Source organism: Strongylocentrotus purpuratus, unplaced genomic scaffold (assembly GCF_000002235.5).
Source record: "Strongylocentrotus purpuratus isolate Spur 01 unplaced genomic scaffold, Spur_5.0 spur5_scaffold_5, whole genome shotgun sequence".
Classification (NCBI taxonomy): domain Eukaryota; kingdom Metazoa; phylum Echinodermata; class Echinoidea; order Camarodonta; family Strongylocentrotidae; genus Strongylocentrotus; species Strongylocentrotus purpuratus.
In genome coordinates, this window is record NW_022145611.1 from 28,223,928 (window position 1) to 28,243,927 (window position 20,000).

A 20,000-nucleotide genomic window follows, 5' to 3' on the forward strand; every position below is an offset into this window, starting at 1 on the left:
TTAACAATGAAATTCTAGATTGGGGATAAATTGATGGCTTTAAAACGACCTTCATGAATATAATCGTTGGTAAACACGGATAAAAACTATATTATGATTGGCAAGTCAACTGTTCATGTCACTTAAAAAAAGATGATGATGGGGGGGGGGAAACTTAAAAACTAACATAGTGCTTTAACATGCTGTTTGTCAATTGTCAGAGTATCACATTTTCCATCTAACAATCAATTGGATTCACACGGAATGGTCAGGTCATAACAATAAAACGGGGAAAATGAGAAAATCTACTTTTTCCATTTCCAACGCGGATGCATTAAAGTTGCTGTAAAATGTTTGTTGTATATTTCAATCATTTAATTTCCTATATCATATTCTAATTCAACACAATAGTGTTATTATTACACATTCCTAAAACAATTTTAGAGTGCATGGTTCACGTAACAATGTGTTTGAAGTGAACGATAATATAATACTAAGTCGACATCTACTCAAGATAAACAACCGTTTTTTTGTTGTTCGTAGCCAAACAGCTGTGGTTTTGACTAATTCAGCTCTCTTAAATTTCAATACTCATTCAAAAAAGAAAATAAGTACACAGTGTCATTTCACTATAGGGTTAAAAATCAAATGTATGGCTATCATACTTTCAAAGGACATGTCTGACATGATTTTTAGATCACATATAAGACGTCGCAAATGATGGTATACAGTTTATCCCGTAAGCGTAAACATGACGTCAAAGTAGGCAGTTGAGAAAAAGGAGGTCGTCAGTTAGCGGGAAGCAAAATAAATAGTGTGTTGGCTTTACAAAATACTTGAATTGAAACAACAAATATATTATGATTGCATTTTAAATGTTGAGTCATGTTTTTGTTTTTCTTGAGAGAGAGCTTTCTCCGTATCGAGAAAAAAAAAGACTCCGGTAGCCAAGGAGACGAATCTTTTCCGTAATCTCTCGCTTCGAGGTGCAGACGACTGCGGCTCTAGGGGAGTATGGCAGCCCCGGCTACCGGCAATAAATGCCCTCGGCAGTTTCCCGGGAAGGCTGTGGGAGCACGGAAGGCTTTTCTTTTGGCATGAAACATGCATGGAAGTCCAAGTTCAATGAACAAGGAATTTTAGAATCTGTCTGGTATGACGGGAATAAGCATGAGCGTGCAGCGGCAGTATAGTCTGCATAACAAAGAGATAAATATGCACAATTTATTTCCTCTTTAGGCAACGAATTCTGGGCAAATATACGGAGGCGACGTGTTTTTATGCACAACATTCTATCCACATACCCTAATGAGTTGTGTAGCACATTATGTACGCAATGGCAACGAATAAGACTGCAAAAATGACAAAATATCAAGGTATGCATTGAACTGCTGTTTCAAGGTTATGCAATATAATACACTTTTTTATTTCATTGTCAACAACATCTCTTCTAATGATCAAAATCATGTTTAAACATTCTGTTGTAAATAACATTATTAACCTCATGAATTGGGAAACCTTATCTTTTCACCCTAGTGTATTAATTATTCTCAATTCTCTTTATTTAAAAAAAATACAAGTAAGTAAAGACATGTCCCGTTAATTTCATCATTCCAAAAATATATGCTTTGTATGCCTTTTAGAAATCACACTGGTAATGGGCTTTCAAATTGTGTATATATATTTCTCTCCCCTACTCGTTTCTCAGTTTATGTATTCAATAAAATATGAAATAAGATTAGATGGTGGATTCAGCTTTTTATCAGAAAGAAATTGGTACCAATAATTGTCAATACTCATTATTCACATAATATGAATCTTTACTTCATTCTTAATGCTGTACATTGTATAGGTAAATGCTAGGGGGAAATACCTTTGTGTGCTAGTATAACCTTCCATCTGAATGACAGAAAAATAAATTAATTTAGATAAGTGTGATCGGAAATAATTGAAGTGCTTCTAGCAACATTGAAAGTGACCTTTGAAGGAAGAAAGAATGGCTCACTGCTCGGGAAAACCCCCAATAATCAGGTTACAAAATAGTGTCTAACCCGCAGTCAATTCCTGTCCTAAAATACATATCAGGTCAATATAGTTTTCACTAATTCATTCATATTTATCTCAAAAACGAATTGTATAATGATATCTCAGTCATTTTCCTTGACTTGTCGTAACTTGAGAATTATTATTTGTTTTAAAAAAAAAAAAAAAAGATATGAATATTATGGAACGTATAGGTGCTTTCATAATGTGAGCATATTCTAACCTATGTTATGTGTACTCGAAATAAATGAGTAAGGGAATATCAGTTTTTTTCCTCAACATCGGCCCATTATGAAATATATCAGTGTTATTATGCGTTTATTCGCTTATAACAAGACAAAGTTTCCTTAAAATGTAATTTTTTTTTTAACATGCTAAACGGTGAAATTGGCCAGGAGTTTCAAGTCTGACTGACATGAGCGCTATACAAAAACCCACTATTATTATTATTTGTATTATTAAATATACATTCATTTTTACATTCTGTTCCTTTTTCTCAAAAATGTGTATTTTCTGTAAATGTCTCCCTACCCTCACTCGTTCCTCCTACTCTCCCATCTTCTCATTCTTTCTCTCATAAGTTTACTGAAAAGATAGTCGAAACGTCTGTTTTAAAGTATATGTATGGTTTTGATAAGCATTTATTTTGTTATAAATATGAATGGGATTCACGCAACTTCGGACTCTAGATTTAGCCTCGTAATCCTTTCCCATTCAATTGTGTTTTAGAGAACACTTAAGTAGAATGCTAATCTTCGTCAGGAAACACAAAAATTGGTTTACACGGAAGAAATATTCATTAAACAAAAAAACAAACAAAAGTCCATTTCGGTGATGTATTTCAGGAAATACGAAGGAAATCGCTTATATCCTGAGTTTTCAGTGATTATTATATGAAACAAAAAGAACGCCTTTAAGAATAGGTAGCATATAGATTGCCTTCTAGATTAAATATTTACATAAAACTTTTCTTAGAAAGTTCCCATATTCCCCTTGGTTATGCGTCATGCAGTCACAACTGTGACATCTTAGGGGACCATGGACCTTGTATTATGAACCCCCAATCAATCATCTATTATATCCCATTAGTTTCATCCTAAAGCTAACATTTTCCTCCTGCTTATCAAGGATACAATTCACTTGAAAGGAAAGAATGATTTATTGCTTCTCTTTTACAACGATATCTACTCTTCAGTGAGAGATTAGAATAAATATTTGTGTGCCGTTGAGCATAGTTTGTATTACAGAAAGCGAAATCGAAATCATACATCCGCCAACTGTTATCATTATGATAAAAACATCATTTATAATTGATAGTTATTTTTTAGCCATAAGGAGAATAGGATGCAAAATGAGGAGGTCAATTAAGAATACGTAGAAGAAAGCAAAGTTTGTCGGCAAGAACTAAATGGTGTAATTTATTTTTGCTTTTAATGGTGGATAACCTTATAGAAAATGTTTTGTCTTGCCAAAGATTTCAACAAAACATTAATTTTTACTGCATGGATGGTCTGACACCAAAATAATATTTGTTTGCGCGTTTCTTTGTTTTTATCTGACTGCTAGAAATATATATATATATAATATATATATATGCTTGACGATAAGCAAACCTAAAGGCTTTAAGTCCTATCCAAGAGACTTGCCAATTGAGAATCAATAGCGCATCAATTTGGTTTCGAACGTGGAGACCTCCCGATTATGAGACCAAAGCTTTACCACTGAGCCATCGGACCTTCTAATGAAGATGTATATCATAATGTATACATCTTTACGTTTGCCTTATTCTTCTTCATATACATGTAAAAGTATTTTAAAACGTAATAATACTAATAATAACAATAAAATAATAGGCGTTTACATTGCTTCTAGAACTTCTAGTAAGGAATAGAAAAATGACACGAGGATTTGAACCTTCACCTTTATTTGTTTCAAACTCCACTGGTCGATTTTGCCCGTTCTCATTAAACCGGACTAACGAATAATCTTATATCTTCGATGGCGGCTTTGTAACTCATATTGAAAGGGCCCTAGCTGGTGCTGGTGTTCCCTACCCCATCCCTCATTCAAAGTACCTGCCTATTCATCTTGAATAGTTGATGTCGGCAGGCAAATCAAAAGATTCGATGACTAAAAAAAATGTAGTTATGCTTTTAAAACACTCTCGGCAAACTGTCAACTCTGAGAAATATTGCACTCCTTTCTATTATTTTGGTTTAATTCTTTTGTTAATATTTTAGTTGCTTTTTGTATGTGTGTGTGCGCGTGTGGTTAATTTGTTGTGTGTGCAAAATTAAAATACCCCTCCCACTCAAAATGGTCGAGCGACACCCCCTGCTCAATGACCTGACTGACTGGGTGAAAACGGGGCGAAAGGAAAAAATACTCGAAATCTCCCTCATTGTCATGTTCGTCATGGGAATGAATTCCATCCCTCATCTAGGGGCACACCTCAAAATCCTGAGCACTACCTGGTCTCGTGTTTGGACAACCTCTACCGGGGGAGGTCATGACAAACATCCCCAAAAAGACAGAAGCATGGATAGAATGATGGGGGAGATGGCGAGGGAGCGGTAGTGAGAAAAAACCAACATGTTACCATGTGAATATTTGAACTGGGAGAAAAAAAATAAAAAAATCCAAAGATGTGTTACAAAATAAATATTCCACATCAACCCCCATCTGGCCTACGTGCTATGTGAGACAACATTCCCCTAATCGCACAGGTGCGAATATACTTGATGTTAAGACACCCTAATCCTCGCGCAGAGTTTTACCTCTGATATGGTCACATTTATATGGTCAGCCCCCCCCCCCCCCCCCCCCCCACCCTCCGTCACCCGTCCACATAATCTTTCTGAAATATACAAACCCTCAAAACTCTGTGTTTTATTCCACCAAGTGCGGTTTTTTTAACCTCAATATTTTCATTTTGTTGATGTTTTCTTCGCACAATGTCAGTTATGAGATAGGCTAGTATCATGATCTGTGTAATCATTATGGATAAACTTCTTCTCATTTCGTTTTGAAGGATCTAGTGATGACTTGAACGAAAATTGATTTTGACACGTCATGTGTTGCATTTCTGTCTTTCATTATTGTATCTTCATAAAGGGTTAGAATGGTGTACTAAGGCCAATCAATGGAACCTGTAGCCCAGAATATGCACATTTTTGTCATTTTCAACAGGAAGCATTGATTTTTCTAAAGATTTTACATTTTGCTTATCTTAACGATTCCGAATGACTTTGAACCCGTTTCACTCCTCCATTACATCCCTAACAGTCAAAATTACCTATAACGTGGGCGTGGTCGGCTAAACTTACCCTGCTATTTGTAAACATGATCATTAACCCCACTAACGTAGGTTCCTGGATATATGAGACAACCCACACCTCCGCCATTAATCTCTATCTTAGCCCATAATATTGAGTAGTACTTCAAGGAGAAGAGAACGAGACGCCATATTGAAGATCCTGACCAGTAGCTAACCCCGATAAACGCTCACATTTGACCTCTTTATCATCTAGGTCACAGAAAGTAAGGTGGTTGGGTTAGGGGGTGGGGGCGAATTGCAGGTGTATTCGGTTCGTTTGAGCTGTGACTTGAAATATGAGTGTGTTCGATTCTCTTTAAAGTAGGACTTAACACACGAATGAGAATATATTTAAACTAGGACTTATCTAAGATAGAAGGTGTTAACGCAAATAGCTATCTTTCATCACGCGAAATTATTTAAGGGTAAATTTATTTTTAAAAGGGTAAAGTTATTTTATCAAAGAACCATCAATTTGAAAATCTAGAACGGCTCTATGTCAGGCTTCATCAATCTTAAAATAAAAAAAGTAAATTAATCATAAACTTCGTTTAATTTGCCTCTTTTCAAATACTTCGTCATCCCACCACTAATCAATGAAAATGATTGACGTTGACCGACTATTTTCAATCCTTGCTATCGGTAATACCCCACGAGTATATAGATGGCGGAATGAGTGTCATGATCACGGAGAAACTTCGATCAACAATATATTAAAACATCAACGATCTGAATGTATGATCATGGTTCCTCCCTATAACTTGATATCTTAACATTGCCATAAATCGAGAGCGAGCAAAACTGTCAAAAACAGCGCCTCCCTGAGCGAAAGTGAGTTGAATTTCGACAAAAATACGACTGGGGGTGCGTTCGTTGACTCCCTGCGCCTCCCCCGTTCGCCACCCCTCTACGCGCTCTTCAATGAGAGGGGCTTGAAAATGAAGCTGCGATGTCGCCGACCCGTGTCCAACCCGAGTCTTAGCGGAGGAAACCCGAACCATGCTCCCTCTCGAAACCGCGCTCGTCGCCGGCGTTGACCCGTGGCCGATTCATGTGGTAAATACTCCACTCGGCTTTCACCCCTCATGATCTCCAGGCTTCCACTGTAATCTCACACGCCGAGATGCAGGCCGAGATGCCTTAAAGTGCGACAGCCACCAAAACTTTTTTCGTCAAGATTGTCAAACTTCATCATCCTTAGGGTTCATCCAAATGTTCTCTTGACTCATAGGCACCATATTTTGTGAAAATAACTCAGAAATTAGGTTCTCGAGTGGAGGAGAAATCGAATTGATTTTAATTGTTTCAGGATGACGAATGTCAATTCAAAAACAGGTCGAGCTATTTGACGTATAGTCAGATTAGTGCTTCAAAAAGTTACTCGATATCATCATCATTCGGCATATTCTTGAAGCTTAGGCTCAAACATGTAAAATGTGTTCAAAATTGGAGCAATCAAGAACCCAATTAGAAAACAATTTCCGTTTAACAGAAAAGACTTCCATCACATCAAGTTAGAAAGAAGGTGGTATAACATACCTTTAAAATGCTCGTAAGAATCTCTTGAACAGACTGCATAAGTTATTGACAAGTAGAAGCGGTCCACTTATAGCCTTACACTACACCTAATGGCTAGTTTTCACCACCCCAAAACGTCTTTATAATGCAAGGAATAATTAGGAATGCTTGGCTTCAGTCCCACAGGCTTGTTTCGATGCTGGTCTTGTTTCGTGATGTCATGAGTTTCAACCCTAATTGATTTTATTGGCGAGTCCATTAAGATGTCAGCAGATAATTATACTGTTCAGTTTGTGGACAATTAGAAAAAAAAGTTGAAAGGGTCACCTTCGTTTTGAGAGGCCATCTACTTTTTCGTTCCTCAATGACATGATTGTGACGTTTGGATGACGGACGCATAGAAAGGTTTATTGAAGTAATTTTATCAAAAAGTCACATAATCAGGTCTGAATTTACAATTTTATTTCCCCTTCGACTATATCTACATTGAAACTTTGAAACTTCTCAATGAGACAGTTGTCGCAGGTTTATTGTGTAACACAAACGGATGAAAAACATATGATAGGTGCGAGAAAAGTAATTTTCTGTTCAGAAAATAATAAAGAAAAAATGTTAAACAAATATTTAATTCACGATATCACCATTTCTGTACGAAATTACTTTCTTTATCATGACTTTCTTTCTTTATAACGAAATTAAGTTTCTTTATCACGACTTATTGTTAACAAAAAGAGCAGGAGATTTAAACGAGAATGAAGTCTGATGTTAAGGAACTGGACAAAAATTGTTTTTAATATATCAATGTAAAGGAGAAGGAAATTAATATATATTATTTTGAAATTCTATGAAATGTCAAATGTGTTTCTTCATGCAGTTGTAAGATCAAATTTTCCATTATATCTTATCTTGGTTTGAATTATATGAAACACTTCATAATAATCCAAATGAAAGGGTTTCCAGATGCGATGAATCAATCTATATACAGAGAGATTTTGTCTTGTTATTGTTCAAGTTGTAATTTAAGATGTTTGCAAATTAAAAGGGACAAGATAAAAAAAAAAAAAAGGGCATTCCGTCATCTGGTCATCGATTGATACGTTGTATTTGTTGCTCCTATGTTATGTACGAAAAGGAATTAGAGTAAAGTTAAGAAATAAAATCAATGAATACAAAAATGACCGGTTTACTCAATAATTCCAAATATAATCATGAACGATTCTTTTTTGTGATTCAAACTTGACATTCGATGATATGGACAAAGTCTTAAGACCAAGGAGCGAAGTGTAATTCAAGGAGAAACTATATATCTTTGAAAATCTATTATTGAAGACAGTTGGACTTCAATTTGGTCTTTGACCAACGTGGTAAAATACACCTTCACATAATATATATCCTTGAGCAGCATTGTGCATTGAGTTCAAATATTTAAGACTGTTACGGGTCAGAGAACGTGTGAATCAGAAAATAAATTGAAGCAATCAAAATGGCGTCTAGGACTTTAACATCTAAAGTAGATATAAGAGTATCATCTTGAATCAAAATACAAAGATATACTTGCTTACGTGCATATAATTATATTGATTTAAACTTCGTTTTGCACTATAGCCTGAACATATTAATGTCTTCTTGCGAGTATTGCTCTTCTTTATCTATGCTTTGATCCCCATTTGTCAGCCGTATGTGCTAAATATATACTATCCATTTCTTCCCATTCCTCTCTCCTTTTTTTCTGTCTACCTTTATTTATCATCATGGAGCATCTTTTTTAAATGAAATTTTGAAGACAAAAAAATCGATTGACCACTTAAAGTATTAAAGTGAAATACATGTATTTGCTTACTTACTGAAAGTTATTTGCTGAGAAATATATTTAAGCTTTCTCACCAATATTCTACCTTATCTAGCGACGCCTCTGTTGTTTTTTCTCCATTTATTTGTTGCTGCTGCTGCTGTTATTGTTCTTTTCATTGTTGGTACTGTTTTTGTTATCATTGTTACTGTTGTTGTTTTTGTTTGTTGTGTTCTCATTGTCTCATTATATGGCGGTAGCATACATTCCAAGTCATATGTAATACTTATCCTCAGTTAAATGACTCTTTTTAAAAAATCGATTCTTATTCAATAGATTCTGTACGTTTTTTCATTGATAAAAAAAAGTTTGTTTCAAGTGGATAGTCTGTGAAGTATAACATCTGTACGGTGTGATGCATGCGTGTGGTTGGTTTGAATGGCTCTATAGCTCCCAAAGTGTCACTCAACATCTCCTCACCGAGTTGACAGTTTGGTAACTCGTCACCACAAGGCCAGCAGTGTTACGAAGCCATTTTGTTTTCTCTTCTCCCTTCCAAAGCCCGGCCGACGCCCACTTCTAGGAGGAACGACCCTTCCCAACCACTTCTCATGAGCATCTTGAGCACGCTGTTGCTGATGGCGAATACCGGGAAATACGATACCAGTCCTCCACGCGGACATTTTCATTCCAGCTTGTGGAGGTATACGTGGGGATAGCTACGAGCGATATACTCTAATGTTATTACCAATGCGTAATCCTGCGAAACAATCAGCTACTGCTACATAAGAACAACTATTATCCAAATATATAGTCATCTCCTGGACGCGATTAGTGTATGACAGAACCACTCTGCGCCTTCAGCAAAAAATATTTGAGTGAAAAAAAATATGCTGCTTTTCGGACATTCGCGCGTTAGCGAACACGCTATGGTTGATGCAATTAATATGTCGAGATTTAACGCGCTTTATTCCGGCAGCATCTATTTAAACTTGTTAAGAGCCTTTAAACTAATGGACACCTTATTTTCCCTTCCAGCCAATTCGCAAAATAAATTGGTTGGGCGTTCACCAATGATGATTTTTACCCTCGATTTTGCTTGCTCTGATCGCCATTATCCCCATGTGGGTTTTCACGCCCGTCTAGTGGAAGGGGAAGTTCGGACAGCATATTGGTTTACACGCATATCTAACAGAAAAACCCTCAAATTGTGCAGCATACGTCTTTGCTAATGGTGTCGTGTTACAAGTAAAATGGAATAAACGCTGTGGAAGAACCCGCAATATATCACGCTCTGTCAAGATATCCATGCCAATCACAAATCAGACCTTTCAATTTCCTTGTTCCTGGACTATCCCAAATCCTACGCCTGGAACCCTTCATGCCCCTCAGACATCAGGTAAGGGGGAAAAGATCAAGAAAAATAGGTCCGAACTGATACTGGTTTGATCTGATAAAGTAACTTTTATCACTGCCTTAAATCTGATGCAAAGATTCAAACCACCCTGTATCCAAACCCACAATTGTCTTCTCCTAACCCGTGATGGGAACTAAAGGGGACCAGAGCGAAGAAAAACAAAAGAGTCAAAGAAGAAGAAGAAGAGAGGGAAACATGTGAACGATTTTTTTTTCCTTCATAAAACAAGCCGACTGCTCACTGAAGAGGAGGTACGAAAAGAACCCCAAAGGCGGAAGTTGGGATTAATGGATAATGTGTACACTTTGGTAGGACATAAAGAAAATAGTCCGGCGGCCGACCCCCTAGCTATTGTAACAATTTTCTGAAATTATGTGTCGTCTCGTGTTTCCTCCCAAGACAAGAGAGGATTTCAACCCAACCATCTGGCCCTGATCAGCAGCTAAATTCAACCGAAAATACCCCCAAGATCAGATGCCGGTGGAAAACCAATGGCGTCATGTTCAGACTCACCTATACAGAACCAAGGTGTTATATGTTAGATCCTTAGCGAATTGGGGTATCATGATCACTTTGGTGTTAACTCTCCTGTCACGAGTTACGCATCAGCGAACTTGATTTGTGAGATCTATTCCCCTTAATTATTAGGTCTATATTCTTCGTCAGAGAAAAGCAACACTGTAATGACAAAAAGATAAAAACTTCTTTGTTTCGTTGATTTTTAGGGGTACATTGAAGGAAACATCTATGCAATTCTCTATTTCAAATGATTGACATTGAGAGTGGTTTCGGGTTTTGGAATTTCGACATTGAGGCTATTTGTAAAACGGTCATCTTTTATCGATCGAAAATTACAGCGGGATTTTACCCAGCGGCCCCCGAAGGGCTAACATTTCACAGGCTGGCAATTCACACTTCAATACCGTTGATAAGAATCAATCGAAACTTGCTTTATTCTAACATCAGATACGCATCTTGCTCACATCCAGGCGAATTAGAAACAAAATACATCTCAAAATGGCAACGTCCTTCCGCACCTTGCCTCGACCGCTTCTACTTTGCGCATCTTCAGTGACGCTGGTCATGGCAGGTCATGGTTGTTTAGTCCCATGCATTAGTTTTCGTCGCGATCTCGTCATCGGCACCACTGGGCACGCCTTGTTCTAGTCGATTTGGGAATGAATTGTTCCCTGATTACGAATCTCAAGCCGGACTGGTGAATGATGCTGTAATGCCTGTCTGAAACGGATCCCGTGTATTCATTATGTCGTTGATAAATCGCGATGTTACCGATAAGCGGTCACATCTCAGTTTTATCACGTACAGAATTAGACGAAGATGCGAGCTAATCACTTGCAATCGACGTGTACTGAGTGAGAAACAGAGTGAAAGCAATCTAATCCACTTTTTTGTTCTCCTTTCTGAGATACCTTCCCTGTCATATGTCCATCATTTGTAATTTAGTTAATATCTTCTGACATTAAGGCTTGCATTTTCATCACCATTCGTCGAGGTGGATTGAGAAGATAATTGGATTTAGACACTGAAGAAGACTGAATAGCGAAGAAATAAATCTTTACTCAAATAAAACAAGTTTTGATTATCATGGCCTTGAATAGAAAATTCAGTTACAGGAAGTCGTATAAAATGAAAATCAGGTGCATTAGAAACAAACATCAGCTAGCCATGAGTAATATACAATCAAAGATCAATTGTAACTTTAGCAACTTTGAAAACATGAACTCTTTCTTGATGCGTTCCCCTGTCAAACAACAGTTTCTTGAAACAAAATTGGTAAACTTCATGAATTTTGTATAACATTGTATCGGAATAGAGCAAACACTATTTTGTTCACCATATCATTAAACACACATTATAATATATATATTCAAGGATGTAGCCAATGAGAAGCGTCGAAGTTAAGCACGTGTGCGTGCATTAATTTTTACCATATGCACGGGGATTTAATTTTGGTGATAACCACCGTCAATTTTCGAATTTATACTCATATTGTAGACTCATCTTATAAAACAAATAATGCATGTTTTTAGCTCGTGCAATGCTGATATGCACTGCACTTAGTTAAGTCACAATGAGACTGACAATGGGTGATTTCAAGTTTGGTGTTAGTGTTAGTGTTAGTGTTTAGAGCAGTCAAGAGCTCTTAAATACACCAGTTTACGGTTGTATCAGTGCGCATGCGCAGACAGTTGACCTCGGGTCATTGGCCCTGAAACAGGGCCAATAACCTTTGACCAGTGGAATTTATGCGTAAATTAAGATTGCGCCCATGCAAATGATGATGTGCGCGCACAATGCAGCGCGTAGGCAGTGATATCATCATAATACACCAGTTTACAGTTGTATCAGTGCGCATGCGCAGACAGTTGACCTCGGGTCATTGGCCCCGGAACTGGGCTTATTGGCCCCGTTCCGGGGCCAATAACCTTTGACCAGTGGTATTTATGCGTAAATTAAGATTGCGCCCATGCAAATGATGATGTGCGCGCACAACGCAGCGCGTAGGGCAGTGATATTATCAAAATTTGCATGGGCGCAATCCTAATTTACGCATAAATACATGACCTCTAGGTCATTGGCTTTGTTTAAAATGGCGCACACAACTGTAAACTGGTGTATTTGCACTGATCACTGGTCAAAGGTTATTGGCCCTGTTTCAGGGCCAATGACCCGAGGTCAACTGTCTGCGCATGCGCACTGATACAACTGTAAACTGGTGTATTTGCTGATGAAATTAAGAGCCCGATACCGATATCAAAATCGATAGCTTAACACCAGCCGTGACGTCACGACATACTTGATTTTACGACGATGATTTAAAAATAGTTCATCATAACTAAAGATATCATGAAAAGTACAGAATAAATTTACACCTATTTCTCTGGTCTTAGAAAATAACTAATTTTACACGAAAGAATATATGAATTACCTGTTTCACATATTTTTATTTGATCGTCAGACAATAAATTGGCGTCGTTCGTGCGTTGAATGTGTGCGGGTACAACACTAACACCGAACTGGAAATCAACATTTGCTTAATCCCTAGGGGCTAGTGTTAGTGAATAGGACATTTGTACGTAAAATATTAACACCAGCCACAAAGGTCGGTTCAGCACACGACAATTTTGCAAAATCAATAACACTAGCTACCGGAAGTTGACGATATTCAGAGGTCAAAGCCTTAACACCAGCTGATTTCCATTTCGGTGTTTAGGCTGGTGTTAGTGTTTATTAAACACTAACACCAGCCTTAAACACCCAACTTGAAATCACTCAATGACCTTGACAAGTCTCGTTCATCATCCTAATGTGACTCAACCTGCGTGCAATGCGTTTACACCCATGCACGAGCTAAAAACATGTATTATTTGTATATTGTAAAGCTTATTTACATGTTTAAAAAAATTATTTTGGCCCGAATTCACAAAGGAGGTTTGTCGACAAACCTAGGTTTATGTGCGTCATATGACGCGTTTCGACGCGTTTCAAACCTAGACAAATCTAGGTTTATGTGCGTCATATGACGCGTTTGGACGCGTTTCAAACCTAGGTTTGTACTTGGTTTGAAACGCGTCGAAACGCGTCATATGACGCACACAAACCTAGTCCTAGGTTTGTCGACAAACCTCCTTTGTGAATTCGGGCCAAACAAAGTGGTTGATGATTTAAACATTTGATCCACTCGTTTTTATATATTTATGAAGAAAAAGGTGTGGCACTTTTGATAAATCTTTCCTTCGTTTGAATGTTCCTGCTCCTGCTTCAATCGCTGGAGAGTATAAAACCAAATGTAGTAGTTCTGAATTTCAAGGGTCAATTAGAGAAGACATGGGTGACGAAAAGAATCAAGTTTAGTATGAAAATATTTGTAGAGATTCGAACCCAAATTTCTATATATTACTGCACATGATCTACTCAGTGTAAGTTGTTTTGTTAAACTCGACGATTGATCAATGACTGATTGATAAATAAAGATAGTGTTGAGAATTTATTGAATAACCCATTTATTGACTGAGGGGAAAATGATTTGAAGGGATTGATCAACAACTCAATGATGACACACAACTGATTCAGTGGGAAACAAACATTCGTTGTGCCTTTTTAACTTTAATCTAATTTTACTGAAATGGTGTTGGTCGTGTGCCAACATGCAGTCATGATCAAGAAATTTTTAATGTTTGTTTTTTTCTTCTATTATTTTTTTGATTATTAAAATCTGTCTTTGTTAATAGTTCATTGTCCTCGCACAATAATTTATCACGGATTTAATGGTTGATAATTTGATATTTTCCACCTTCTATTTTATTCTTGATCCCGATGCACTTATGTGGACTGCTGAGTTAAACAGTTTATTAGCTCTGTAAATCATTAAGAAATATAATCTGAAATCGGATGCCGCCTGTATGTTTTATCGCTCTTTAAGCCTTGAAAATTGCCGTAAATCATAAGATAAAAGCTCTTAACAAATTGTAAAAATTATGTTTTCATAATTACAGTTCTTGTTATTGACACTTGTTCATCACGCTATCCTTGGCAGCATACTTATTGATTATACCAGCATTTTTATAGAATTAGTGATGGAGACAGTGTAATAAAAAGTGAGGCGACAACATTTGTTAGTGTTTTGTCACGAAAATTGTCATAATGTTTCTCATTTTCTTGGTCTCTCTCTTTCTCTTCCTCTTTTCTATCTTTATCTCTTTCTTTATCTATCTCTCTCTTTATCTCTCTCTCTTTCTTTCTACTTTTCCGCACCTCTTTACGTTTCTATGTTTTATTAAAATCATTTTATATGTATGTAGGGCTTATATTTTTCCTTTTATTCATGTTTCTAACACGTTTTTTAAATCTGATAATTCACCATTATTATGCCACAGTGTATATGTCATTAAATTATTGAAAAACATATTTATACCGCAGAAATGTTATGAAATCCTTCTTTGATACATTACTTAGCAAAATTCTAAGATAATCATTTCATACTTTAACTAACAGTTATATTTGTGAAAAGTTAGAGTAGATAAAGAAATTGACAGTAAAAAAAAAACGATCTCAGGGGTAAAGGCGAAAAGGTTATTAATTGCATCGAGTGACCACAAATTTAGAAGATAATTTTTCGCGCGCTTTGCTTTTTAATCGGGTACAAGCAGACTGGTTTTTCAGAGGTCACACTATTCGCCGGCAATAATTGATACAGGTTATGCAAATGAGCTTAAGCCAATGACCGCTAGAACGTTATTGTCATCATTAGATGACTTCTTGTGGCTTTCAGGTACTCAAGGGTTCGACGGCGCTCTTGCCGTTGCTCACCCGAGCGGACATGGCTGTCTTCCTCGCCCCGTTTCGCTGCGGCAGACGTCCTTGGACATTTTGACATAATTTGTTTATGAAGATAGAAAAACGAAAAGGCGTGCGCTCTTTGACCATTTCCTATTCCCACACCGCGTAGGCGCTTCAAGCAGCTCGCGGATATTTCTTCAGCCATCGAAAAACACATTTGGGTTTTCATAAATGGATAAGAAAAAGGATGAAGTATCCTAACCGATCTCATTAAACTGCACAGGTCATCACCTTAAAGTACGAATTTCGGCCTCACACCGCTGGAGAAAGGGTCAAGTTCTTGTAGGAAAAGCAGACACACATCAACTCGAAGGTCATCACGTACCTAAATCACGTAGTACGGTAACGCTCAGGTGACCAGTGTTCCGAGACCAGACTTGACATCTCGACAACCCAAAACTAAAAATTATCAAATGAGAGGTGAGGTGTGAGAAGAAATGGAGGGTTGGGAAGAAATGGACAAATATGGAAGAAATTCATTTCATTTCTACATCCTAGGTAGCTCAACTGGACTTCTGTGACAGGCATGGTATCGATCCTCAAGCGGACTGGCAAAATGCTGGGGTGGGAAAATGACCCGAGGTCGTTGACCAGTCAGACGGACACGTAACTAAACCCACCAAAAGAAGATGGTGAAATCTGACACGTTTGGCTGAATCGCTGCATTCGTGCAACGAATCAACGGAGCATTCATTAAAGATGACCATGATGAAAGAAAATTGTGTCAGAAAAAATATTACAACTGTGCCAGAGAACCCGTACAAATCGTGAAATAAGAGACGCTTTCATTGGTTTAACATTAAATTTTGTGCAATCGAAATATTGAGGTGACAAAATTGGTGGTAACTTTAATATTAGAATTGAAATTGCCCAAATGTTATTAGATTAATTTTTGAAGGATAATTTATGACTAGTTTCCCGATGGTCACCATGTACAGATAAGATTATTAGCATTCTCAATACTATGCAACGTGTTACATGTTGCATTAAGGATATACCTAAAATCTAAATGTTAATTTCACAAAACCGTTAATGTGTGTAGACTCATGAGCGTTCGTCAATTTCAAAACCCCGATGTTGTATTAAGGATTTGTCACTTTTTTAAGCCCGTCACCTCCGTTTATGGTGGGTATTTTATTATTGAATTATTTTTTTGCTGTTTCGAATTTTAACTTTTAGTGAAAATACGATTATATTTAATTATGTTAAATCTCATCGAAATATATATCTGAGTCCCAAACCATTTAACAGGTTTCATGGAAGGAAAAGGAGTAACGAAGTTTAAAGAAAGTGAAATAAATAACAAACAAATACGTACATAGATTTAATCATAGTATAGGCATCTACTTGAGCATTATTGTGTTCAAAACAATGATTAACCATATAATATTTATAATACAACGAGGATGATGTTGTCATCAAGGGGAAAAAACGATTGAAATATGGGTCATGTCGGAATCGATTTTATACTTTAGTAGATAAATTATAAAAAGGTTTAAGTAGTGAGCAAAGGATTGATCTTACTATCAAAAATTGGTTAGGCGTATCGCGTCTCTAAGTTTGATAATCGGAATACTGTTTTCATTTTATTGATGATTTAATATAATATTTTCTTCAAAATACCAATTGTGAACAATATCACATTAAATAGCAATAATCGTGGAAGATTCATTGGCCAGTATTTTTGAAAGCCCCTAACTTTAAGTAAGGTTTGAACCCAGCTAATGCCTGGATTACATTTGGCCTTCGATTAGTCTACGGAGCCCGTATCCTGCCCGTATCCCCTTTTCCGGGCGGCCTCCGTACGGAGGCAGGAGGCGGCCGTGAGATTTTCGGACGGATTCACGGGCTCCGCGGGGCTCTGCGGCCTCTAAGATTTTGTTTCCCAGAAAGTTATTCAAATTTGAAAAATCTTAAGCCCGTAGTCCGTAGGCATGTCGTAGGTGTCATTGCACAATCCCCGCACGGGCATCGCGCAGAGGACTCGCGCTGATCGTGCAGCAAACGCACGATTTTCGGTGAACATGGAGGCAAAAAGACGCTTAAAAACGGCACGGCGGCTGCACGGTCACCGCGCCTTCTCCGCGCAACCTTTGCACGGAAGCTGCACGGGCTCCGTACGATTTCCGTGCGTAGGCTGCGGAGAGAACACGGCTACTGCATATATCCGTACAATCCCCGAGCAGTCTCTGTATGGATTTGCCCCCGCCTGCCACCGAGGGCCAATACAAGGAATGGCACGATGCTCGTAGACAATGTAAACACAAACATCGTAGCCCGTAGCCTTCTACGATGCCCCCCAAAATCGCACGAAAAATCGTAGACTAATTTATCGTACGGCGCTCGGGGCAAATGTAATCCAGGCATAAGTGCGTAGCGTTAGTCCACTGATATATGGAATGCCAAACGTCAAATCCTTGACTCTGTAAAAATCACCATATTTATTTTTACCAAATGAAAATACAAAAGACTTTTTATCATTTTCATTTCATTCTAAAATTGATTTTGTTTCCTTATTTTTGCTTCGTAATGTTATTCATTTACGCTGAACTTCGCGTTTGACATTTGGCTGTCCGTGCTTTTCAGAAAAATTGTGTGCCGCGTTTAGTTTTATATCAATCGTAATTTTCGTGTTTTCAAAGATATGTGCGTATATTGATCGCACGTAGATAGTGCTGGCAGATCCAGGGTTGTAAAAAAACTGGACCTAGATATTTCAAAAACCTCAAGAATTCAACAATCCAAAGGAAACCGATGAAAGGCATCCCGACACAATGTTGGTAATCAGACGCGTACGCAGGGGGGGGGGGGGGGGGGGTTGCCCCCTTCAGTTTTTTTAAAAGTGTGTATTTTGGAGCAACCCCCCCCCCCCCCCACCTTTGCGATTTTTTACGGAACAAAATGTAAAATTTTCAAATTTCGAGACCAGAAAAGAAAAAAAAAGTGTCCTCTTCCCCAAATGATATGTTTGTAATGATTGTGAAATATAAACAAAATGTAACCATCAGTGAATTTTATAAATTATATTATTTTCTTTTTCATCTAAAGAGGAATGGGCTATGGTAAAAGAAAATTAGTGATGTATTTAAGTAATGCTACCTTTGAGTAGACTAGAACGTTATATTACATAATACAGGCGTACGCCACAGGTAGATGATAACTGCGAATTCGTCATAACAAAAATATGATACATTTATTGTAGCACACGTAGTTCTTCTCTCCTAGTTGATACAGGAGAACTTGTTGAGGAAAGAATATACATCTGAGAAGTGTTTTTCCATCTGACTATATACGCATGCCCGGCGTGTGGTATATCTATTTGTTGTAATAGGGGTAATAGTGCAATTATTTGAAACGTAATCGTTTTTTAGATTTTGCTGAAAACGTTACGGCGGCGCTAATTTCATACCATGGGAATTCTACTCTTTCGTATCTTCTTCTTCATTGCATTTAAAACCTGAACTGCACGAGAAGCAATAGAAGATGTTTGCCTTGTAATGAAGTCGTCGTGCTTCTTTTGTGCCCTTGTATTTTGGAGAAAGCAGTCTTATGAAGATATCACCTAAAAAGCTTTTTTCAGACTGGACCGGCTCTTATTTCCCAGAAGGTTTCGGACCTTTCGAATGAAAACAAGATATTTAAAGTGACCAAAATTTGCAATGCATGCCTGAAAGGAGAAGTGGTTCGCGTCTGTCGTAAATACAGCCTCGGCGCTGATTGTCGCACGAGTATAGGTAACTTTGAGGGGGAGAGGGTACGAGGGGGAAAAGGGGAAGGGGAAGGAAGAGAGAAAGAAAGATGAAAAGGGAAAGAGAAAAGGAGAGATGATGAGAAAGGGAAAGAGAGAAGTAAAGAAAGAACAAAAAGACATAGCATGGTACAGAAAAAGAGAGAAAGGGGAACAGAAATGGGGAAAAAATCAAAATGGATAGGTATATAAATCGGGTTCTAGGCTTTCACTTTCGCTGCAAGAATGGAAAATAACCGCAGATTTGGCTCACTTTTTTCTCTTTTTCTATGGCAAATGGCCCGAATCGCAGGCACCCAATCTTGATTGACACGAGTAGGATAAATACGATTACAATGCACCAACTTAGTCCAAACTTTTAGGTGAGGATAATGTTAACAATCCGCTAACTTAATCTGAGCTATCGTCATTCAGTAAATTGTTCGGAGTGACGGGGCGCATTGAAATGCCTTTTAAGGGGAATCTTACAATGTCACCTCAATTTGTAATATCTCTAAGTGGATTTTGATATATGGATACCCTGGGTATATGTATACAATTAGATGCTTCTTATCCCGTTGATGAATTTGAATGATAGCGTCTTTAAAGGAATTTCTAGATTTAGAGCATCAATTTCAATCTTACCATTCGGGTCTTTTTATATTTTATCTGGTTCTCTCGGTCTCGTTTCTATTGCTTTCTTGAAATACAATTTGAAAATCTAGGAAAGATTAGAACATATGGATTTCATTTCTTGTTAGGTTGTAGAAAGAGCTGGAGAAAGGGAGATGAAAGACACTGCTTGAACGAGAGAGTGATCTTTGAGTCCAGGGATTTAAGAAGGTTCTAC